Genomic DNA, 25,313 nt, shown 5'->3' with positions numbered 1-25,313 from the left:
TCCGGAGTACCCGTGTTCGAACCCCACTGCGGCGGTAGCGTTTCGATGGCGAAACGCAAATGCGCCCGTGTGCTGTGCGATGTCAGTGCACGTTAAATATTCACAGGAGGTTGAAATTACTTAGGATCCCTCCAATACGACACCTCTTCCTTCCCTCAGTCCCTCCTTTCTTCATTCCCTTATGGCGCGGTTCTGACTTTATAGGTCCAGATGTACGCCGAGATGTTACACAGACACTGCGCCATTTTCTTCCCCCCAAAACCATTTTCATCTTCCGCCATATTTGTTTACATTTTTTGTATTGTTGCCTGACCTGATTCTTGTATTGCTTTTAGGTGAAGAAAAAAGAATGCCTTCGAGTGTCTTCAGAGCAGTTAAGTATAATTTTATACAGATTACACTCATACGCCTGTTTGTGCGTACTGTTACTCCTGTCTGAAAAAAAAAGCCAGGTGTAAAAAAATAGGGGGGGCGGGGGGGAGAAGCACCGTGGCGCCACCTGTCAACCAACGCGGGCGCTTAAGAAGAAAAGCGCGCGCTTCCCTTGCTTCCCTCGACACCAGCCGGCCGTGCGCTGTGTTAGCTCTCTGTGCGTAAGTGCGGTGCACGAGACAGCACGCGGTCGCTTGATTTCGGCTATTTCAGTCGCCTGTTGGCCACCGCACGCTCATCTCTGCCCGACGATGGAGCGCCGTGGAAGAAATGGGTAAGTGTTATTAAGAGCAGGCTATTATATACATGTTGTTCGCCACTCCTTGTGCACTATTTCAGCGTGTGAATGGTTATTACCTGAAAGTAGTATATAGCACGTGTACTACGGAGAATAAATTCTCTTTATGGTTTATGGCGGTTTAACATTCCAAAGCGACTCCGGCTATGAGGGATGCCGTAGCGAAAATTTCGAAACCACGTGCCACTGACATCGCGCGGTGCACAGGCCTCTAGCATATCGCCTCCATCGAAATTCGACCGCCGCGGCCGGTATCGAACTCGCGTCTTTCGGGTCAGCAGCCGAAATCTAGCACTGTTACCGAATTCCGTTGGGCGATGCCTTTCGCTCCCGCCGCTGTGGATCAGCGGTTAAGGCTCTCGTCTACTAAGCCGGAGTGCCCAGGTTCGAGCCCGACCGCGGCGGCAGCGTTTCGATGGAGGCGAAACGCAAAAGGCGCCCGTGTGCTGTGCGACGTCGGTGCACGTTTTAAGATTCCAAGGTGGCCGAAATTTACCCGGAGACCACTACGGCACCTCTTTCTTCTTTTGTTCTCCCAGTTCCTCCAACTGTTTTCTCATTTTTGCTTGTCCTTGAAGAGCCTCCGCGTGCACGTAACCAACCAGAAAAATCATTAAATCGAATTGGAACCAGCTGGAAAAGTCAGCAACATAACTGGTTCCAACAGATTCAGTTAGATTCCACTTAGAACCAATATAGTTTTTAAGCTAGGCAATATCTTATATTGCAGCTATGTTACAAACTGTTACCTGCAAACCTGTATATTTGGCTGTGGTGCCATGCCATTCACTGCCGAACAGTATGCTTTGGAGGCTAGTTTTGACCATTATTCTCGGTTTAAACCACACAAACATAGCACCACGAAAGACTTGTTCAAAACCCAAATGATTGTCAGTGCTCATTAGATCTTTTGTCTTGTTTCCATCTTTTGAATGTTATACAGTTTAAAGCAATGTATTGCTAAGTTGTGTTGTTTCGTACAAAATCATTTTTCGAAGCTTAATCACCTTGCTGAGATTTGTAGGATATGCACTGTCAAAATTGGGATATCGAATCCTCATCCGTAATACATTCACTGGAGGCTAAACACCTCCTCTAATGCTGCTGTTACTTATTCTATGCCTGCCTAATCCACCCGACTTAAGGGATTTTTTTCTCTGTGAATGCAGAAAACACATTGCGGATGCCTGTGCTCTCCATCTCTACTACCTTTGTTCTTTGCATTGTGTTGCCACAATGGAGCAGCAAATAGCCCATCACTTTTGTACTCTCTACATAGCTGTCATTCTTCCCCAGTATTTTTTCTTTGCATTGAATTCATTTTGTTACCCATGAGAAAATGGACTTTGTTCTCCTGGATTACACATTCAACCTCTCTCCATTTATTCATATGATTTCTTCCTTTGTTCTTCCTAGATAGCATTCTGTGCTCTCCTCAATTTATTCCTCAGTCTATTTTGGCCTTATAGGTCACAATGCTTACCCAGTTGTTAGTGGTAATATTTTCATATTGGGTATATCGATAAGCTGCTGGCCTAAAGTTAAGTGTGCCTGCTGAATGAGCGGCAATAATTCTGTGCAAGTTTTTGTGCTCCTGCACCAGAAGTGCTTGGTCGGGAGGAGGAGGAGAGACTTTAATGAATACAGAAGAGGTCTGCTTGGTTGATAGCCTAGCATGCTACTCCAGGTGAGGGTGAAAGAAGCGAAGAAGAGGGTGAAAAATAGAGAAAATGTGAAAGGTCTCTGTCAGCTGGTGCCCCTATGCAGAGTGGCACGGGGCAGAACTTGGAGGAGGGGGGGGGGGGGGTCTGTTACTTTTGCCAGTGATGGTACTTTCTGGTCACTTCCAACACCTTATGCTTAGACTTCCTCTATCATTGCAGTGATCAATGCTTTACGCACTGTATGAATTAGTACGGAATTCCTTTGTAGCTTATGCTATATTAAATTGCTAATGACATTGATATTTTTTACCTGTATAACGTACTTTTGATTTCTGACTATGCCTGACTTCTTTTTTGCTGCCTATGCACTTTATTGCTAGTGTATTCCTCATGTGCTCTGTATGTTTCATATGTCATGCTTATTAATTTGGCAGTTCTGCTATTTCTGTCGCATCTTTGGAACTCAAGACTTGAAGTGCTGTGGTGTATCATAACCACACCCTTTGCTTCCTGGAAGGGCTTGTCAGCATCCTGCCTGTGTACCTTGCCCCTATTTATCTTGCACACTCTTGTCATTTTATATCAGCAAAATGTTACATATCATCTGTATGGTAGTCATTTTACTGGTTGAAATTGAAGTATCTTTGAATCGGCAAAATTCTTAACTCCTGTTTTCTCCGGTGTGCCACTGACTCGTATATTTGCGTATTTATTCTAGACTTCCTTTTTCTGCTCCTTTTCTAATCCAGTAATTAATAAACACTATTACAGATAGTGTTTATTAATTACATATTTCATGGTCTGCATGCTTCTTAAATTGTCTGCATTTTTCATTTCAGAAAAAGGAGCCGAAAGGAAAGATCACCTTTCAGTGTAGTGGCTTTTGTTGATGAAGGCGACTCGGTGGCTGCAGTGCCCACTAAATGGCTGTCGAGGTCGAAAGATACCTGCATGTGGCCACCGAAGGGCTTCGGCTCCTACTCTGTTGTGATGACCCCCATAATGCGCAGGTCCACACGGGACGGAGAGGCAAAGAGACACCGTATGGCTCAGTTTAAACAAACAGGTATATTCAATAATTACACATGATTAAGGTTATACATCAGAGGCTGGGGCGTCCGAGCTTACGTGCCGACGACTTCATGGGGGCGATGGAGTGGCTCCGGAGTTGGGCTCGAGCGGTTGCTGGCAGAAGCTGCACGCCGTCGGGCTTCGGCGCTGAAGGCCCTCTTGGCGAACGATGTCGTCCTGAGCGTTCTTCTTCCGTTTCTTCGAGGATGGTTCACAAACCCTTCCTCTAGTGTCGTTCGGCTTGGAAGATGAACAGGAGGCGAGCTTGTAGATGATGACAGCAGAGCATAATTTTACAACAGAACAAACTTTGCACTACTTTACTCATCGACCGGGCAGGTTAGTGCCTAAGTAGCATCACATTACATGCTAAGCATGGAGCCCCAGCTCAGACTGCACTGCATCCGTTTACATGCGCTTTTAAGCACTTGATTAACAAAGGACTAAGGGCGGTCATTTCCAGTGGCCCGCCCAAAGCATCAATTCTCCAATCCAAAATAACATGCGAGATGAGGACCACCCCTTGGGCTGGGCTTAGCCTCGACCCCAGAGTCTGTCAACAATACAAACTAAATAAACAACAAAAACGCCACCACTCTCTCTCAAGTGAGAGTACACACAGGCTCTCTCCTCGGAGCCAATTCACCAGCGCCTGTCCCTCCACATTCCCGGCGAGCACTGCCTGTCTGTCTGACAGGTGTCCGTCACGGCCCTTCCGGGAAGCTGTGGGTGCCCTCCCGGCGATAGCCCACGACAAAGGGGGGGGGGGGGGAGGAAAAGAATGTTGTCTTCGCGGTAGCGCACAGCGTCGGCTTTGGCACGGCGCGCTCTGGCCCGCTGACAGCTCCCTTGTTCTGGAATGTGCCCGGAAATTGGGGAGGACAGAGCCTGTTTCCCCGGGGCGGCGGCGGGTCCGGTTGCTCTGGTCGTCACTCAAAGAGCATGGCTGGGTAATTGATGATGCCGCTGTCACGGGTCTCCGTCTACGCCGCGCCGTCGAACGTGGATCCTCGTAGCACACACGGAATGTCACACTCGCTCACCCTCCAGAAGAATGTTCTCCGAACATTTGAGTCCCTGCAGCTCCCCTTGTCTTTCTGAATCGCCTCGCACAGTGCGTCCGACAAAACACTTTTCGCTGCACTCAACACCACTGCACAACACCATATGCCTCCGCTGTCAATACTGGCGTCTCCAGGGGCAGCACTGATCTTCTTTTACAGATAAACATGAAATTCAGCACCCAAGCCTCTCTATTCTAGTCCAAACTGGACGAAATAAATTTACCACAGTTACAAAGGAGCTCCCACTTCTAGCACGATCACGGCACAGACAAAAATATAGATAACGAAAGGAAGTAGGGCAGGTTCTGCATGCGCTCCGCATGCTCTCCTGTGAAGGTGTTACTTAATGACAGAAAGGTTTAACTACCAACTCCGATAACTTAACACATAAGCACATAGCAATGTTATGAGCTGTGGCATTACACAATTCTAACCAGTTCAAAACTCCGCTCTGTTTACGCCATTAGTCCGACTTAGCTTTCCGATTTCGCAGCGGATATCGGCCTTCATGAGTCATACTAAGTAAGTCTGTGCCCCTTTGTCTGCTTTGGGACTCGCGAGGGCTCGTGGCAGGAGCCTCTCCTGGCGTTATCTGCGCGGCAACCTCGCGCGCTTCTTCTTCTAGCAATGCATGAAGTAAATCCGGTGGCATTCTGGCCGTCACCTCTGGCGCCTGCCGAACAGATGCAGGAGAGGGCGTTTCTTGCGAACTATCTGCGCGCTCCGCTTCACTTCTGTCCCCATCAAAATCCGCGCTTTCCCTTTCCTCATTTCGTGAATACTGAACCGGTGCCGACTTGAGGCGATTTGCGTGTATCCTTATCAAGCGCCGGTTCACGTCTCGGACTCTGAAGTTTACCGGAAAAAGCTTCTCGACAACCTCGCACGGTCCTCTCCACTTCGTCTGGAACTTACGAGCTAGCCCAATCTGCCTTTGGCAGTTTTCAATGTACACGCTGTCCCCCACATTAAACGGCGCGTCTCTAGCACTGCGATCGTGCACCTCCTTTCTGCGCTTCGCCGCTTTCTTTAAGGCCTCCTTTGCGATGTCCCTCGCCACTTGCAAGCGCGATTCTAGCTCCACCTTATAGTCGTCCAGTGAAGCGTATGGGACACGACGGGGGCCCTCTGGCACTTCACTAGGCTGGTCCGGGTCTCGGCCGTAGAGAAGAAAGAATGGCGATTCGCCCGTGCTCTCGTGTGCTGCGGAATTGTAGGCAAACATTGCATACGGGAGCCACAAGTCCCAGTCCCGCTGGTCGCGCGAAACAAAATGCGACAGGAACCCGGCCACGGTTTGGTTCAGTCGCTCCACCGCGCCGTTGCAAGCCGGATGGTACGGTGTTGTCTGCTTCTTAGCGATCTTAAGCAGCTCGCAAACTCTCCTCATTAGCTGCGACACGAAGTTCGTTCCCCGATCTGTCAAGAGTTGCCTCGGGGGTCCATGTCGGAGCACGATCTGTTCGACAAATGCTCTTGCAACCGTGTCTGCCTTCTGATCTGGGAGTGCTACCGCTTCCGCGTATTTTGAAAGGTGATCGACAAATACTAAAATGTACTTGTTTCCGGAAGTGGTCGTGGGCAATGGGCCCATTATGTCCATACCTGTCCGCTCGAAGGGAGCCGAAACCTCAGGGAACGGCTGAATTGGAGCTGGTCTTCGTCCCTTGGGTGTTTTTCTTTCGAGACAGGAATGACATTTCGCACAGTAGTCTCTAACATCCTGTCGCATGCCACTCCAAAAGTACAAACGCTCCACACGCCTGCGTGTCTTCGCTACGCCAAAATGACCGGCGCATGGCGCATCGTGAAACGCGCGAAGAACCCTTTCTGTCCACGACCGAGGTATGACGACTCTCTCCCAAGCGGTTTTCTCTGGTCTCCCTTTCCTGGTTGGCCTCGTGCGCCGACACAGGGTGCCGTCTTTGTCAATGAAATAACCTAGCTGTTCGGGGTGAGACGGTGCGCCCTCTAAGCTTTCGATTATTCGCTTCAGGTCAGGATCTTTGCACTGCTCTGTGCGTAATTCGGCGGGGTCGACTACGGGGACAAACTCATCTATAGCTGCCACGGCAGCTGTGCGGCTGAGTGCATCAGCATTCAGATGTGTCTTTCCTGACTTGTGCTCAACTTCAAAGCAGTATTCCTGCAGGTGTAGATTCCATCTAGCGAGTCGCGAGCTAGGGTCCCTGACACTCATCACCCATTTCAGAGGATGGCAGTCTGTGACTAGCTTGAATTTGCGGCCGTAAAGGTAGCATCTGAAGTGCTTTACTGCCCAGACAACGGCGAGGCACTCCCTTTCCGTAGCTCCGTACTTTTGCTCTGTGGGGCTCAGCTGTCGGCTAGCAAAAGCAACGGGATGTTCTTTGCCCTCGATAACCTGAGATAGCACGGCACCAACTGCGAACTTTGACGCATCTGTGGCCATAACGAAGGGCAAATTAAAATCCGGGTGGCGCAACAGCGGTGCACTCATTAGCTTCCTTTTCAGGGCCCCAAAAGAATTCTCCGCGTTTTCGTCCCAGCGAAAGGCGACATTTTTGGCTGTTAAGGCGGTGAGCGGCTTAGCGAGCTTGGCGAACTCCTCTATGTGCCTTCGGTAGTAACCGATCAGGCCGAGAAACTGCCGGACCTGGCGGACGCTGGTCGGGGATGGAAAATCCGAGACACACCTTAGTTTCTCAGGGTCCGGTCGCACGCCGTCAGCTGAAACAACGTGCCCGAGGTACTTCACCTCGTTTTTGAGGAATTGGCACTTAGAGGGCTTCAGCTTGAGACCCGCTCCTCTTAGTCGCACCAAAACCTGCTCAATATCGCGCAAATGGTTCTCAAAACTGTCACTGTATATGATAATGTCATCCATATACACGAAGCACAGCCTCCCCAGAAGACCTGCCAGGATAACATCAGCGGTTCTCTGCCAGACAGCAGGGCTGTTGGCCAGACCCATCGGCATTCTTTTCCATTCATAGTGCCCTGAGGGCGTGTTGAATGCCGTTTTCTCGGCATCTGCCGGATCCATTGCTATCTGCCAGAATCCCGCCGCCATGTCCACTACCGTGAAGTACCTGGCAGAGCCCAGCTGAGAAAGCGTCTCCTGTATATTGGGGATGGGGTATGGATCGATGCGAGTTACGGCATTTAGTTTGCGGTAGTCCACTACCAATCGATACGAGCCATCTGGCTTTTGCACCAATAGTGCTGGTGCTCCCCAGGGTGACTTTGAGTGTTCGACAATGCCGCGATCAATCAGGTCCTGCACCTGCCGCTCCATCTCCTCACGTTGGGAGTAAGGAATCCTGTACGCACGCTGGTAAACGGGCGATGAAGTGCCGGTTTCTATCCTGTGCTTTATAACGCCACAGCAGCCCAAATCCAGGTTGGACGCGGCGAATACCTCCGAGTAGTCGTTCAGCAAACCAGCCAGAGCCTCCCTCTCCCTGGATTTTACGTGAGAAAGATCGAACGACACCTTTGGAGCAGCCGAAGGACTTGCATGCTCTACAGTTGCGAGTACCGTATCGGTGGGCTCACGTTGCTCTATCGCAGAGGTGAAGAAAGCCAATGTTTTGTTCTTGGGAAGGCTCAGTGGCTGCTGGCTACAGTTAACCACCCGTAGCGGCACTCTGTGGGCGTCATTAACTGTCACGAGGCACGCGGCTGCCTTCAGGCCATTGCTGAGAGAGTCGACCGGCTCAAGCACTCCCACGGCGCCGCTCTCTACATCTGAAGGCACAAACGCGTACAAAATGTGCTCCGACCAAGGAAGGACGACCGCCTCCTCGACCAGCCGGACGGCAACCCGCGAATATACCTTCTCCAATGATCCCACTGTTTGACGGGTGTCAATATCGGTAATGCGAATCTCAGCCCCTCTCCTGTTCAAAAACGGAACTTTTGAGCCGCCCGCATTAACCTCTTTCTCAGAGAATGAGACTACTACCTTCCCTTTTCTCAAAAAATCCTGCCCTAATATACCTGACACTCCGTTTGGCAGAGACACCGTGTCCGGGCATATGTAGCAGGGGTGCTCCAATGCAATTCCGCCGAGGGAGAAGTGTAACCGGTAGAGTCCACTTATGCCAAGAGGATCCTCCGTTATGCCTACAAATTTGGTTGCCATACCACCAGACGCTTCCAACACCTCGCGGTCCCCCTTCCTTCGAAGCGTGTTAAAACTGCTCTCCTTAAGCAATGTCACCTTTGACCCCGTATCTATCAACAATTCCATGCAACAACCATTTAACTTGCAACGCACAACAGGGCATGCCTCGTCGGCCACACAAACTACCACCACCTCATCATCTACTGCTCCCTCCCCACGCTCCTCAGGCTGGGGAGGACTAACTAGTTTTTTGACTCGGTATCTGGAGCCCCGCTGTAGGCTTGCTTAGGGCGTGTCTCGCCTGCTTCTCTTTGTGGCTCCCCACGGCGCAGGTTTTGGCAGAACCTGGCGATGTGTCCGCGACCCTGGCAAGCGAAGCATACGATTTCTTCAAAATCTCGCATACCGCGCCTGTAGCTTTGTGGCGGTCTCCGGTTTCCAGCGAATGGGCGCTGTTGAGCGCGCGCTTCAACCTGGCATTCTACCTGCTGAGATAGCAGCTGTTCTAAGCGATCTAACCGCTCTGTCAAGAGAGCAACCTCAGGGTTCAGCACCGCTCTCTCTATGACGCGTACTCTCGCTGCGGCTGTCGTTAACGCCTCATTTTGTTCCTCATCCAATGCGGCCTCCACGGCTTGGTCGAAATTGCTCGGCTTGCGCGAGAGCACGAACCGGCGCACGGGGTCTTGCAGACCAGCCACGAACAAAGCGGTCATTTCCTCTTTAAGTATATCCTCCGCGTATTTCTTCCTTAGCTGGTCTCCTTCCTCCTCCCTGCTTAACGTATCGCGTGCTAGGCGCTGAAGCCGCGACGCAAATGTTCGCACGTCCTCCCCTACCATCTGTCCGGCGTCACGGAACCTCTGTACCCGCACGTGACGTGGTTCAGTGTCGAAATGCTCAAACGCGAGCTTCTTAAATTCCGCTAATGATTTTGTGGATTTTACTTTTTCGTCTCGCCAGGCAAAATCATGAGCAGCTCCTGCCATCTTACACCTCGCCATTCCCAGCATTTGAGCATCGGACCATCCCCCCATTTTCCCAATCTCTTCTAGCATGGAAAAGAAATCGCAGATTGGAACCCCTGTCTTATCTCCCGTAAACGTCGGAATGACGCTTCCTAATGCTAGCATGCTTGCGCCGAGCGACGGCTGTGGAGTGGGAGCTCCCTCAGATACAGTCATTTTTTTTTTCAAGCCCTCCAGTGCCTCAAGCCTCTCAAATGGGGGTAAAAGTCCCACAATCAGTCCCGTGATTCCCTTTTGATTACAATTTTGAAGTCATGAATGTCACAGCATTCAGAGGACATTTGCTTTTGAGACCCCACTTCTGACACCAGTGTGATGACCCCCATAATGCGCAGGTCCACACGGGACGGAGAGGCAAAGAGACACCGTATGGCTCAGTTTAAACAAACAGGTATATTCAATAATTACACATGATTAAGGTTATACATCAGAGGCTGGGGCGTCCGAGCTTACGTGCCGACGACTTCATGGGGGCGATGGAGTGGCTCCGGAGTTGGGCTCGAGCGGTTGCTGGCAGAAGCTGCACGCCGTCGGGCTTCGGCGCTGAAGGCCCTCTTGGCGAACGATGTCGTCCTGAGCGTTCTTCTTCCGTTTCTTCGAGGATGGTTCACAAACCCTTCCTCTAGTGTCGTTCGGCTTGGAAGATGAACAGGAGGCGAGCTTGTAGATGATGACAGCAGAGCATAATTTTACAACAGAACAAACTTTGCACTACTTTACTCATCGACCGGGCAGGTTAGTGCCTAAGTAGCATCACATTACATGCTAAGCATGGAGCCCCAGCTCAGACTGCACTGCATCCGTTTACATGCGCTTTTAAGCACTTGATTAACAAAGGACTAAGGGCGGTCATTTCCAGTGGCCCGCCCAAAGCATCAATTCTCCAATCCAAAATAACATGCGAGATGGGGACCACCCCTTGGGCTGGGCTTAGCCTCGACCCCAGAGTCTGTCAACAATACAAACTAAATAAACAACAAAAACGCCACCACTCTCTCTCAAGTGAGAGTACACACAGGCTCTCTCCTCGGAGCCAATTCACCAGCGCCTGTCCCTCCACATTCCCGGCGAGCACTGCCTGTCTGTCTGACAGGTGTCCGTCACGGCCCTTCCGGGAAGCTGTGGGTGCCCTCCCGGCGATAGCCCACGACAAAGGGGGGGGAGGGAAAGAATGTTGTCTTCGCGGTAGCGCACAGCGTCGGCTGTGGCACGGCGCGCTCTGGCCCGCTGACAGCTCCCTTGTCCTGGAATGTGCCCGGAAATTGGGGAGGACAAAGCCTGTTTCCCCGGGGCGGCGGCGGGTCCGGTTGCTCTGGTCGTCACTCAAAGAGCATGGCTGGGTAATTGATGATGCCGCTGTCACGGGTCTCCGTCTACGCCGCGCCGTCGAACGTGGATCCTCGTAGCACACACGGAATGTCACACTGTAAAACAACTAGTGCGGAGACTTGCCAAACCAACCGACGAGTGGAGGGTCTGCCCGTGCAGGGTATTGGTGTATGCAGGCAAGGACATCACTGATACTCATTACGTGTTATTGTTTTCTAATTTATGTGATGGCTGTATACTTTGCAATCAATTTCAAAATAGGTACTGACCAGTTATAATTTAACTCTGCCTACTTGAGATTAAAATTGTAAGCATGGCGTGAATGCATATTAAGGCATGTTGATTTGCCCAATGTGTAATAAAACTTCATTGACAGGTTTTGCCATCTGATAAGGTTTGATACTTTGAGTTGTTTAGAGCAAAGAAGCAACATGAACTTTGAATTAAGTGAAGATATCATATTATTACACTTACAATGTATTGAGCCTCTTTGTTTGTTTGCCTAACTCTTTCATTTCAATCCTCCTTATTAGATACATATGGGGAAGCCCGCCAAAAAGCTGCAATTGCAGAGCAAACGTCTCATCTTGATTCATCGGAAGAAAGTGAAGATGAGGCAGTAAAAGGGCATGGTGAGAGAACGGTTTTGTTTTAATACAGCCCTTTCTATACAAGCCAGAAAGGACATTTTGGTCATATTTCAGGACCATGCAATGGTTAACAGGCACCGCTTTGAAATGATACAAAAGACATCAGTAAACAAGTCACTGCCTAAAATTTGCCTGTGCTTGACAAATAGTTTATAACCAAATTTTTTTTCATATAGTTCGGGTTTCAATTTCAGAAGTTTAATGGCAGTTGCGAAGTCAAACAAGTATGAGATTATGTGGTGCAAACAAAGACTGCAATATCATAGCTCTTTGTTCACTTGCGGTCATTCTAGCTTCTGGTGTTAGCAAAGATGTGCAAACTGAAATAATGAAACAGCGATTATATTGTTTTTGTGTGCCTTGTGCAACGTCTACTCATTGTGGGGCAACCACTGTTTGGCTACTAGGGCCACAGCCTAAAATATGGAACAAACTGAACCATAATTTTTTGCTGAGCACGGAGGAATTCAACTTGGTGATTCATGTTTACGATACGTTATATGTCATTCGAAAGCAAATGCACACAATGAAACATTTTGTCAGCACACAAGATTTTGCTAAACTGGGCATGTTCAAGGAATTGCACGCTCATGCGCAATTCCTTGATGTGATATCTTAATAGAAACTGAATTTTTAATTTTGTAGCTGTTTGCTAAAATTCCTTCCATCTCATCAAAATAGTGAAGTTTTGGCATTTCTGAAACTGAGTGTGCACCTTTCATTGCTTCAGTATTCCAGAACTTGTCAATTGTAGGAAAAACTAAATTTTGGGCTATGCTTTCCAGGTGAGTAGTGACCTTTGAGTGCAATAGCTTCTAACTGGACATTATAAGGACAATTTGAAGTTTGCCTGCATTGATAGATTACTGTGTTCTAATGAAGAAACAAATTTTTTTATGAAATGAAGCTTTTATAAATGAAAAAGGGGAAAAGAAATGAATCAAATACAGGTGGTACCACAGCTGGTCACTTTTGTGAAACTGCTGTGTCAAAACAGTTAATCATGCACTGACCACTGAGGCTGGAATAAACCACTGTTCACTCCCAGATGATGATCACCAAGTTTTGTGATTGATGTTATGAGTCGGAATTGATAAGCTTAAAACTTATAAAACTACTCTGCTATAAATGCATTCTTTTTGGCTAGATAAACATCAGCATAGCATGAATGAGGCACGTAATCAATGTTTATTTAGCACAAAATTTGAATGGGGTTGTCGTCAGTGTCTCAGCAACTACAGAACTTTTCCGGGCGAAAGACCTATCCTTATTGAAAAGACAGTTTATGTCCAATCATGGCAAAATGATCTCAAACTCGAGTGCTTAATCCTTGATTTGTGGGAGGAAAGTGAGCCATGCTGGTGCTGTAGATTAGTTTACTATTTCTGTTATCAGGAAGAAGGGAAGTGAGGCAGCTAAAATATGGACAGGTTTTATCACTTTACCTGGATATTTTTCAAAAGGGAACAGAAATCTGGTAATCTGCACAGGGAAGAACCAAGCAGTCAGATAGAACAGGCACTTTGTGTCTGGTCCTTGAAAAGCTAAAAATGCTTGTGAGCATTAACCTGTGTTATAACCTGTGCGTGCAAAAATTTCATTACAAACATGAAGGGCGAAAGTTCAAAACGGAAAGGTCCTGAACTGTTGTATGTTACATGTGTGTGGCATAGTAAGACAATTACTCAGTAATCAAACGAACTCATTTCGCAGATGTTAGAATTTAACTTTTGGCCCACATGGCAGATTGGTAATAGGTTTGCCAGAGGGTTTTTGCAATTAAGATTTGTGTGCTGTGGAGTCAAAAGCCCTTATTCACTGAACAGCTGAGATTTTAAGTGCAACTGCAAGTGCTGTTATCTGAGCAACGCAATACCCTTCCGCCTATCTTCTGTTGCAGATGGGGTACTTGCAATGCCTACACTTCATTCAGGTAAACATGTGGACTACCACCATCTCAACTCAGGTGAATGTGACAGACTCATATCTTGCCCAAAACGCAGTGCTGTAAATATTCAAAGCAAGACCAAAGTACCTTTTTCAAATTTTCTGAGACATCCACTTTAAGTGTGAAGTCATAACAACTGCAATATGAAGTCGTTAGACACACTCTGGGTGTCATAAGGCACCGAATGAGCTCCAACAAAATTTTTGCAGCAGCTCAAGACAGTACAGGTTAGATAGAAAGATAGATAAGTTTTATTTTCCATCAACGATGGGGGAAGAAGTGGCTAAAAGCTGCAACCGCGGCTTTACTGGTCCTCGCCCACCTACATAAAAACAATATGTGACACTAGAGAGCAATAACATACAAGAGAGAGCATCATAGACACAGCATTTAACATGGGAACGTGCAGTTTGAATAGTGGCTTATAAGTACGAACAAAATGTGAAGCTCATTAAACATGAAAAACTCAAAATTGTTTACATGGTAATGTACGTACAATGGAGAGAGGGAGATATAGTATGAAAAAAAATCAGTCAGTAGTGGGGATTAAGGTATCAAAATTTTCAAAACCATGGAAAGTGGTGAAACAGCATACATCTCTTGCGCATTTAAAATTACCGTGCAGTCGTATTCAAACACAGTGTGCAAATGAGGAGTGTGTTAATACATTCTAAGCACATACAGCACTCACCCTCCCCCGTCCCAAGAACAAAAAGAAAAGAACAATGCCAAAATGAGATGTCATTTCATGAATTGTAGAGTGCTATATCCAGTAGCATATGATACGGGTATTATTGAAGAAAAAATTTCTTAAGCTGCCTAGTATTCAACTGTAAAATGTCGGTATTATTAGATAAATAGGAACTTAAAAGGGTGGGAATGCAGTGGTTTAGTGTTTGTGTCGCGTAGTTTGTTCTGCAGAAATCAACTTTCCAGATTTCGGGTTTACGTGTGAAATGACCTGACGAAATTTTAGCAGTTAATTTCCCTAAATTTGTGAGTATGTTAAAGTTTTGCTTCCTTTCTCTGATTAGTGCCAGACATAGATTGTAATTGTACATAACTTTCACATGTAATAGCCCAAGGTTTTGAAACAATGGCTGTACATTTGAGTCATATTGAATACATGTAATAATTCTAACCGCCTTTCTCTGTAATCTACTGAGTTTCTCCATATTGGTCACTGTGTTTGTACCCCACACGAGTATGCAATAACTTAATTAAGACAGAAAAAGTGAGTTACATAAGAGTGTCATAATATTCTTGGGTAGGAAATACTTGTTTCGGTACAGAATGCCAACTACTGATGAAAGTTTTGATGATATGTAGTCAGTGTGCCGGTCCCAGGACATTTTTTCCGTAAAAAAGACACCTAGCATTTTAAATTCACACACAATTGCAACCTCCGGACCATAATCTTAAGTTTTCACTCTGACGAAACCATCCTTGTTTTCGCGAAAAACAATTGCTTTTGTTTTGGAATCGTTTATTATTAAACCATTCTGCTTTGTCCATTCACCTACTTTGATAATACAGAGTTTCCAATGCTAAAGAGTTCTGTACAATTTTGCGAAACACAAAAAATGCTGGTGTTATCGGCGTAGATAACAAACTTAGCTTGCGAGTCCACATTGACAACGTTGTTTAAGTAGATATTGAATAAAAATGGCCCTAAAATACTTCCCTGCGGAACCCCCGAGTGTGTACAAGTTAAATCTGAAGAGTACTCGTTAATCTGAACATATTGGACATGATGTGAAAGGTATGATTTAATTTGCTCTAACGGTAATCCACGAACACCATAGTTTTTTTAATTTTACAAGAAGGAGATTGCGGTTCAGATAACCAAAAGCCTTTGTAAAATCTAGAAATATACGTAGTACATATTTCTTACTATCTATATTTGTTAAAATGTATTCTTTTTGGAACAGCAAAGCAAGTTGTGTAGATCTGAATTTTCTAAAACAATACTGGGCATCGGTTATACTGTTCGCTTTTCCAAAAAAATGATTCAAAGCGCACAAGCATAAGTTTTTTATAACCCTTTGAAAAAACAGGAAGAATCGATACTGGGCGATCGTTATTAAGATTATTATGGTCACCTTTCTTATAGATAGCCCTTACTTTTGCTGTTTGCATGCTCTTGGGAAAGACTCCAGATGGGTTATGCACAAAAAAAAAACTTAATCTTAAGTTGCGCATGGCCAAGGATTTCTTTTTTCGTGTCCACCTGCGCAATCTGTTAAGAACTAACCCCCGAAAATTTTGGTCATCCATCTTACCACGTGACACTTCATCCACTTCGTTCAGATTAGATAATGACGTCATCAGTGAGCCTGCTGTAATATCTGATGCTTTCAACAAATATTTTAACTCGGTGTTCGTTCCGGATAACAACGTCATTCCGCCATTCACTAATATAATTTCTTCTCCAGCACTCAGTGATGCTGTCATAAACACTGATGGCATCCTAAATCTTGTATTAAACCTCGACGTTAAGAAATGTACCGGCCCAGATGGAATACAAAATGCGTTCCTGGTTCGTTACTCCATGTGGTCTTCGAAATATCTGACCATCATATTCAACAAGTCCTTATCAACCGCTACAGTTCCTTCTTCTTGGAAATTAGCCAAAGTGCTCCCTCTTTTCAAATCTGGTGATAGACAGTGCTTGTCGAACTACAGACCGATTTCATTGACATCACAGTCATGCAAAATGTTGGAACACATCATTCATAAACACATCATGCTTTTTCTTGAATCCAATAATTTGCTATCTAACTTTCAGCATGGGTTTAGGCGCGATTTTAGTACGGTAACACAATTAACAGAATTTGCTCATGATATATTACATAACCCCGATGTCGGTAACCAAGTTGATGCTATTTTTATAGACTTCTCGAAAGCATTCGATACTGTTCTACATTTCAAGCTTCTTGCTAAACTAAATGCTATACTAAACAATCCTCACTTGGTTGATTGGATTTCTAGCTTTCTCTCATCTCGTTCCCAGTTCGTATCCTATAATTCTTCTCATTCTACTGCTGTTGATGTAACGTCAGGTGTGCCTCAAGGCTCCGTCCTTGGACCACTACTCTTTTTAATATATATAAATGACTTGCCGCATAACATTTCTTCTAACATTCGTCTTTACGCTGATGGCTGCGTTTTATACGAATTAATGGCCTAATGATCATCGTCACCTCCAAGAGTCATTTGCTATGTTTTGTAGTTGGTGTAGTACCTGGCAAATGAGAATTAATTTCGACAAAACCGTCCTCATGTCTTTTTGTAACAAATCTTCCGTTTCCCATTTTAGTTACTCTTTCAATGGCCGTGTGGTGGATAGGGTCTCGCAGTACAAATATCTTGGTGTCATATTCACGCATAACATGTCTTGGTCTAAACACATTGATTACGTATGTAATAAAGCACTAAAAAATCTAGGTTATCTACGACGCACGCTACCCAATTCACCAAAAGACACAAAGCTACTGTTGTATAAATCTCTAATCCGCCCTGTTCTTGATTACGCAGCTGTAGTGTGGAACCCGTACAAGCAATTCGAAATTGACATGTTAGAAGCAGTCCAGAAGAAAGCTGTGCGTTTTATATGTCATCGTTATGATCGCGATTTCTCACCCTCTCATTGAATTTAACCACGCTGTCTGTCCGTCGCCACGCTGAATCATTAAAATTCTTACATTGTGTCGTCAATTCCTCAGTAAGGCTGTCAGCTAACCACTACATTAACTTTGCACCATTATCATCTACAAGAAGTCATCACGAGCTTAATTTGATACCGTATTTTGCGCATGCTAATTTGTTCAAATTCAGTTTTTTTCCCCGTTCAATAGAAGCCTGGAATTCTCTACCCGGGTCCATTCGTTCTTGTCCATTTCAAAACTTTGTAACTGCCGTTGAAGACGCATAATAGCTGTGTATTCTTACCCTGTCGTTAACAGTTCCTTTCTTGTTTGATATTTCATTTGTGATTTTAACTTTTTGTAGTGCTCACTTTGTACATTTTGCTGCATTTTGTTTCCTTGCATTTTTGTGTTTTCCCACTCCTGTCACAGCGCATATAATTGCGCTGCAGTAAGTATAAATAAATAAATAAATAAATAAATAAATAAATAAATTAAATAAATAAATAAAATTAAATATGTGTGTTAGGACAGCTGCTGTAACATCGGGAACATATTTTACCGGCTTAATTTACACGTCGTTGACATCACAGCTGGCGGAATTTTTTAACTGCATAATTGTTAAATACACTTCACTGTCGGTAACAGCACTGAGGAAAACACTATAGGGGTTTTCATTACTGAGCGGGTTTGCATGATTAGATAATGTTGGTACCGAGAAATTTGCGGAGTGTTCATCAAAAGCATCCGCCAGAGCGGAACGAGATACTAGCTGATCATTTAGTTTCAGCTCACTTATTGGGTCAGACATAGATAAACGGCTCAAAACCTCATTTAGTTTCCGCCAAGTAGACTTGCAATCACGCTTGACCGTGCTGAAAGAATTTTCAAGATAGTCACTTTTAGCTTTCCTGATTTCCTTATTAAGGCTGCTTCTATATTTCTTAAATTCCTTCAGCTTAGTCATTCCTCGAGTCTTAATAAACTTTTGAAACATGTCGTTCTTGACTATACTAATTGTGGCCAGTAGATAATCATTTATCCAAGGTTTCTTGATTTTTCTAGACACGCTAATAGTTCGGAAAGAAAAATGTTTTCTGTAAAGATTAGTAAATTTATCAGGGAATAAGCAGAATTAGATATTAGGGTCTTCTGATTCTTGTTCATCTGACCAGTCTGTTTTCTTTATATCATAACGAAATTGGTCTAACTGGGATGGCAAAATTGGCTGGTAGGTAACTGCGATTTACTCGCTTTTCTTTATCTAAAGGTTTCACACAGACAAAAATAGGAAGGTGATCACTAAGATCGCATGCAAGGACTCCCGATTTAACTTTATGGGCTGCATATTTGGTTAGAAATTGGTCAAGCAATGTTGACGAACTGGACGTAACACGTGTTGGAAGATATATGGTATTGGTAATGGTTTGTGATTCAAGCAACAGCTTAAATTCATTAACAGGACCTGAGGTTGTACTAAGCGTATTTACATTAAAATCGCCTCCGCAAATAAGCCCAAGACAGCACTCATAAATGTATGTGAAAAGAGACTCAAGAAAATTAAAGAAAATTGATAAGTTTCCTTCAGGGGTTCTGCACAGCACTACAAGCACCAACTTGTTCCAACGTAAAGATAACACCTAGAAATCTGTTGCTGATTTCCTGAAAGCTGGGAGGAATTCATATTTTACATCTTTCTTTATCAGCATAGCAACACCACCTCCTCTACCGTTGCTTCGACTAAGATTACATGTCTGATATCCCGGCATACTAAGTGCATCATTATCATCGTGATACCATGTTTCACTCAACATGAGTACACTGAACTGGGTCTTAATGTTGCAGAAGAACTTGCTTTGGGGTAGTTGGTTCATGATTGAAGTTCTGAAAGGCGCAAAAGACACACACACAGGAAAAAAGGGGGATGACACAAAGAGCGCCTACTCAGTTGGTAGTAGGCGCTCTTTGTGTCATCTCCCTTTTTTCCTGTGTGTGTGTCTTTTGCGCTTTTCAGAACATCAGTCTTAATCTTATTTAACAGAACCTCTAGCGAAGTGCTTTTATTCCGAGAAGATTGCATATTAGCGTGAAATGCATTGAAGGAAGACTGAAAGTAGCCGCCAACATAGTTGTCAAAATCATTTGGAGATACATAGTGTTGTCTGTCCATGACATTGTTTGGGGAAAACAATGAAAAACAATCAAATAAGCTAATTAGGACTGCTGGTCGCAATCCTATCCAGTTCGTTCATTGCTTGGATTCGCCATGCACGCTCTCTGTCCCTGCACCGAACAAAAATCCTAGCATTCCTGTGCCACACATATTGAAAGTCATGTTCTTTAGACAATTTCTTTACTTCAAAAACTAAGTCCCTAGAGTGCTTTGTTAAATTTTCTTGAATGTACACTTGCGATGGAAGGGTACTTAGGCCATGCCTCTTCTCGAACCATTCTTCACACATAACTTGTCGGGCAAAGCGAAGGATAATGCCAGGGATTTTGCCGGGCTTGGAAGGAAGGCGATGAATGGCGACAACTTCATGTTGGGCTAATTCTGGAACAGCTATCGTCTTAGCGAGAGCATTGACTTTACCAAGCAAATCTTCCTTTTCAGTTTGTGCAATTCCGTGAAACTCCAAGTCTCCAAGTTCAGTTTACGGTTCCTCCATTCAAGGTCATTTAATTGTTCCTGCATAGTTTGAACTTCAGTTACTTCCCGTTGCTCAAGCCTTTGTACCTTGGTCTTAATTTCCTTGATTTCTGTCTCATGATGTGCAATGTCAGCAAGAATCTTGTTCTATTTATCAGACATCAGCTGCACAGCTTGCTCAATGTTTTCAATGGTGTCCTTCAGGCTGAGAAGCGTTGCAAGTTTTCATGTATATCTACAAGAACAAGGCCAATCTGAGGCATTTCATCTGCCGATTTCTCTAGCACAGCAACCTCCGAAGCACTAACTTTCTTCGGTCCACTTCGTGATCGTCCTGCTCAGCATGTCTGGTATCACCATGACTTTTTTGTTGTTTCCCCCATGGAATTGAACTGGCTTTCACAAACACGAGAGCATTTCCCTAAGTGATACGCATAATTGCAGTCACTACACATCAAGTAAGAATCATCCATGTCTACTTCTGTTGTACATATCAAGCATATCATTTCATCACCCATGCCTACAACACAGTTTCCGGCATCAACAGGGAAGACACGAAGTAAAACTTGCCAAAATGGCAAACGAAAAATGACACTGACCTGCAAAAAGTAAGAACAACGTATAGACAGAGCTGCCAACGTGTTCCCTGTAGCTGCCAGAAAGGTCGTGTTGTAACATTTTTTCTGCAGTTTTTGCTCCCCAGAACAGTTACGTTGCATGCGAAGTGGCTGAAGGATGTTCTATTTTCTAACTGAACATTCCTTTACTTGGGCCTCAGGTTTCCTATTTCGGTCACATTTCCCGTGCAACAGTTTGTAATTCTTGTGGGTATTTCTCGCATTACTTTCTAATTTGTCATTAACCCTTGCTGTTTTCTGGGATGGATTGATGAAGGTCAAAGTGCAGGAATTTGCCATGTACTACTATTTCTGCGTTCCAGTTTTCTTTCTTGTTCCTCGCCTTGCATTCTACTTTGAGAGGTGACCCATGAGAAAAGTTCACCTTCATCACAGAAGGCTGTTTGTCCAGTGCATATAGGGACCCCCCCCATTTCCCCCTGGCAGTACGCAGCGGTCATGTTTCGATGGAGGCCAAATGCAAGATGCTCATGTACTGTGCGATGTCTGTGCACTAAAGAACCCCAGGTGGTCGAAATTACCTGGAGCCCTCCACTACATTGTTCCTTACAACTCGAGTCACTTTGGGACGTTGAAGCCCTCAAAATAAACAAACAGAATGGAATAGATTTTAATTTATTTTTCTGCAGGTATCCAAGTGGCTGTGTTGAGGTGGATGGTAATGAGTAATTATTCCCCGATTGAAGAACGGGCTAAACGAAAGTTGTTGAGAGCTTGATTTTATGCTTTCTTTGATCAGATTGTATTTCTTAATAGCAGCAATGGAAATAAACATGTGAGGGGTCCCTGTGCAGTCATTTGACTTAAGGGCCATTGTCTGTGCACTTTACATGTTCATTTCATGCTGTGACCAATCAGTCCTGATTTCTAAAAAAAATAAAGGTGACTAGCACGAACTTATACCTTGCCTGCATAATTCAGGCTAGCAGAAGGCCAAACCCCACCCTGCTAAAATCCCAACTACGGGATTGCAGTATCAATAAATAAAATAATAAAATAAATAATAAGAAAGAAAGCAGTGATGCGAATGGTGTTGGGGGGGGGGTTAGGAGCAGTAGATGGGAGGACATTGGCACTAAGGGTAAAGGTTGCTACAGTCGCATTGCTAGGCTATGCTGTGACAGTCAGTGGCTCAGACCACAGAATCAACTTCAACAAAACCAGCATCCTCGGAACCGAAACAAATTGTCAAAACAGGCTCTTGCTCGAATCTTGGCAGATTCAAAGAACCCCGAACAACATCAACCGCACAAAGGGGAACCTCGCCCCAGTATATGCACAGGGACATTGCTCTGTACCTCTAAGAAGAAAAGTCGCCATTGACCCTCACTGCACAGCCCGGCAATGTGACTAATAGCCTTAACAATTAGTGCAAACATCCTCCCCCAGGCCCCCTCCGCCAGCACCTTTCGCATCACCGCTTTCCTTCTTTCTGCCTTCTGCTCCACTCCATGCATACTTAAAAGATGCTAGCCACCACCCCCGTCACCCCTGAAGGAGCAGAGGTTGCTTGAAACTTTCGGTTTTAAATTAAGTTTTTGGCTGAAGATGTGTCAGCTTATTATAAGTTGTCAGACCCAACCAGACAGGCAATTCTGTTGAAATGTTTAGTTTTCAGTATCATTTTAACTGTTTGTCACTATGACACTCATGTGACACTCATGTGTCATGTCATTTTATTTATTTATTTATTTACAGATACTGCAGGCCCTTCTCGGGCCCATGCAGGAGTGGTTACAAGGAGGGAATATAAAACAAAGGGAATACGTAAAGTACAAGGGTACAAAAATAACATTTCATCGCTATAGTGGCACAGGGTACTAATGACGTCAAAGCCAGGAGAAGAAACTAGCGGGTTGAAAAGGAAACACATGTAATTGCAAAGAAAATACAAATGGAAATTGGGCGACATAGGTTCATCACGGTGGTACTGACAGTGATTCAACTCTGTTAACATGCTCTATGAATGATTCGATTGAGTTGCAGTTTACAGCAGCCGGTGGTAGTTTATTCCAGCAAAAAATAGCCGATGGGAATAAAGAATATTTATGAGCATTAATGTGGCTTATGGGTTGATGAAGTGCTTTTTCATGGTTATTTCTTGAAGAGTGACGGAATGGTTCCTGGAGGTATGTTTCTCTTGAGATGTTCAAATGACCGTAATAAAGTAAGTACAGAAATTTAAGCCTTGATGTTATTCTGCGCTGTGCTAAGGTGTGAAGATCTGCTTTGTGAAGTAGGTTAGATACGCTAGAATGTCTAGAAAAATTTGAGTATATGAAGCGTACTGCTAGGTTTTGAATACGTTCCAGCTTGCCTATCAAATATTTTTGGTGTGGGCTCCAAATAAGATCCGCGTATTCTAAGGTCGGTCTTACGAGTGTTTTATACGCATTAAGTTTCACGTTAGGAGGTGCGTTGCGTAATCTTCTTCTAAGGAAATACAGCTTACCTTGGGCCTTATGATATATGTTTTTAATGTGCTGTTCCCAGCATAGATTGCTGGATAGTGTCACTCCTAGGTATTTAATGTTATTAGTTCTCTCGACAGGAACATTAGTTATAGTGTATAAAAAATCTAGTGGCTTTTTTTTCTTACTGAAAGTTATGCTCTTTGTTTTGGTGGCATTAAGTCTCATTCCCCACCTAGTGCACCAAGACTGAATAGACGATAGAGATTCATTTAGTTTAATTTGATCATTAATGGTGTCTATTTCCTTATATACCACGCAGTCGTCCGCAAAGAGCCGAATTTGTACCTCAGGGTCAACGCATAGATAAATATCATTGATATATATTAAAAACAATAAGGGGGCGAGGACTGAACCCTGTGGTACACCTGAGTAGACATCCAAATTATCAGATTCGGAACTTTTCAGTTTGACGCACTGTTTACGATTTTTCAAAAAGCACTCAACCCATGAAATGATAGTGTTTTCGATCCCTATAGCCTGCAGTTTTGTTATTAAATCTAGGTGAGGAACTAAATCAAATGCCTTAGAGAAGTCTAAAAAAATGGCGTCTAACTGACTCCTTACATTAAGGGCGCTTGCGATATCGTGCGTTATCTCTGCCAACTGTGTGGTTGTTGATAATTTTGACCTAAAGCCATGTTGCCTACTGTAGAGGAGGTTGTTAACCTCTAAGTGGTTAATAATTGCTTTGTAAATAATATGTTCGAGTATTTTACAAGTAGAGCTTGTTAGCGAGACCGGTCTGTAGTTGTTTAGTTCATTTTTGGGACCGCCTTTATGAATTGGAACTACTTTAGCCCTGAGCCAGTCATCCGGGACTGTTAGGGTTTGCAACGACAGAGTGAAAATTCGGAACAAATATTTGGAAACCCAGAAGGCGTATCTGTTCAGGAAATTATTTGAGATGTCATCAGGCCCCGGAGATTTCTTTACGTCTAGATTGCGCAGCAGGCAGAAAATGCCGTCTTCACTAATGTTTATCTCTGACATGGGATGAGTGATGGAGTAAGAATCAAGGGAAGCACCTGAAACCGAGCGTGTGAAAACAGACTGAAAGAACGAGTTAAATTTGGTAGCAATAGCGGCAGTGTTGGTTATAGTTTCACTGGACGTTTTTATTTCAGAAACTGTGGATTGCTCGCATGCTAAGTAGCGCCAAAACTTTGCCGGGTCATGCTTCATAAATGACGGTAACGTCTCCGAGAAGAAACGTGTTTTCGCAGCTCGAATTTTACCTTTGAGTGTACTGACAAGGCATGCAAGGTTGCTTGATAGGCAACGCTTGCGCCGCCGCTTAATCTTTCTTTTCAGATGGATAATTTCTCGCGTTATCCACGGATATTCTCGGTTCACACGTTTTTTCCTCAAAGGAATGTACTGCTTTTCGCAGAAGTGAACAGTTTTTTTGAAATAGGACCACATTTCACATACGTCATTGAGTGCTTCAAATGCTGGGTAACAAGATTCCAGGCGAGCAAAAACAGAAGTGTCATCTGCCCGCTCGTAATCTTTAACAAAAGTGACAGATGGTTTCACAGTCTTAGTTGAAACATGCAACGGACATGCTAGGATTAACATCTTATGATCTGAGATTCCATGAGCTACATTTACGGAACAATCTTGAAGTGAATTGCTAACAAGCATAAGGTCGAGTAGAGAAGAGCAACACCCGACAGTACGAGTATCAGAAGTTACTAATTGTTTTAATGAAAAACTAAAGGTACTTAGTAACAACATTTCAGCGCTTTTCACTTCCTTGTTGTCGTGTGACATGTCTGACCAATTGATTCCAGGCAAGTTAAAGTCTCCTGTAATGATTATTTTGGATCGTGAGTTGGTACATTGCATGAGGTAGTCGTGCATTACTTCGAGATACTCGGGGGGAGCATTGGGTGGTCGGTACACGCCTCCGAGGAGTATGCGTTTGCCCGCGTATTCTATATTACACCATATGCTTTCATGACCATCAATGTCCTCCAGGCGGGAAAATTTAATGTTGTTTTTTATTGCTATCGCGACTCCTCCACCTCTTGCGCCTCGGTCTTTGCGGATAAGTTTGTACGAAGGCGGGATTATGTCCGAGTCGCGCACTTCAGCGTGCAACCACGTTTCGCTGATGACCAGAATATGTGGCTGATAAGACAGTATTATGCCTTCAAGAAGACTGAGTTTGCATATTGCATTAACAGCTTGCAACAGTGATGTAGAATCTACCCCACAAGACACTGTGAGCCACAATGCTGCCCTTGATTGTGCCGGCTCCAGCTCTTGGAATCTGGATTCAGGTAAGCTGACAGCTGAATGGAATTTTT

The 25,313-nt window shown here is 44.6% G+C and overlaps 1 long non-coding RNA gene across 1 annotated transcript; it reads left to right on the top strand.

The window, feature by feature from the left end:
- Nucleotides 1-11,544: 11,544 nt before the first annotated feature.
- Nucleotides 11,545-25,280, top strand: LOC144110557 (uncharacterized). The gene is made up of 3 exons (XR_013309864.1): nucleotides 11,545-11,626; nucleotides 13,545-13,610; nucleotides 25,191-25,280. It is a non-coding gene; the product is annotated as an uncharacterized LOC144110557 (long non-coding RNA).
- The last annotated feature ends 33 nt before the right edge of the window (nucleotides 25,281-25,313 follow it).

This window comes from Amblyomma americanum, chromosome 11 (assembly GCF_052857255.1).
Source record: "Amblyomma americanum isolate KBUSLIRL-KWMA chromosome 11, ASM5285725v1, whole genome shotgun sequence".
Taxonomy (NCBI): domain Eukaryota; kingdom Metazoa; phylum Arthropoda; class Arachnida; order Ixodida; family Ixodidae; genus Amblyomma; species Amblyomma americanum.
The sequence above is the reverse complement of the archived record's forward strand: the minus strand, read 5'-3'. Positions and strand labels throughout refer to the sequence as shown.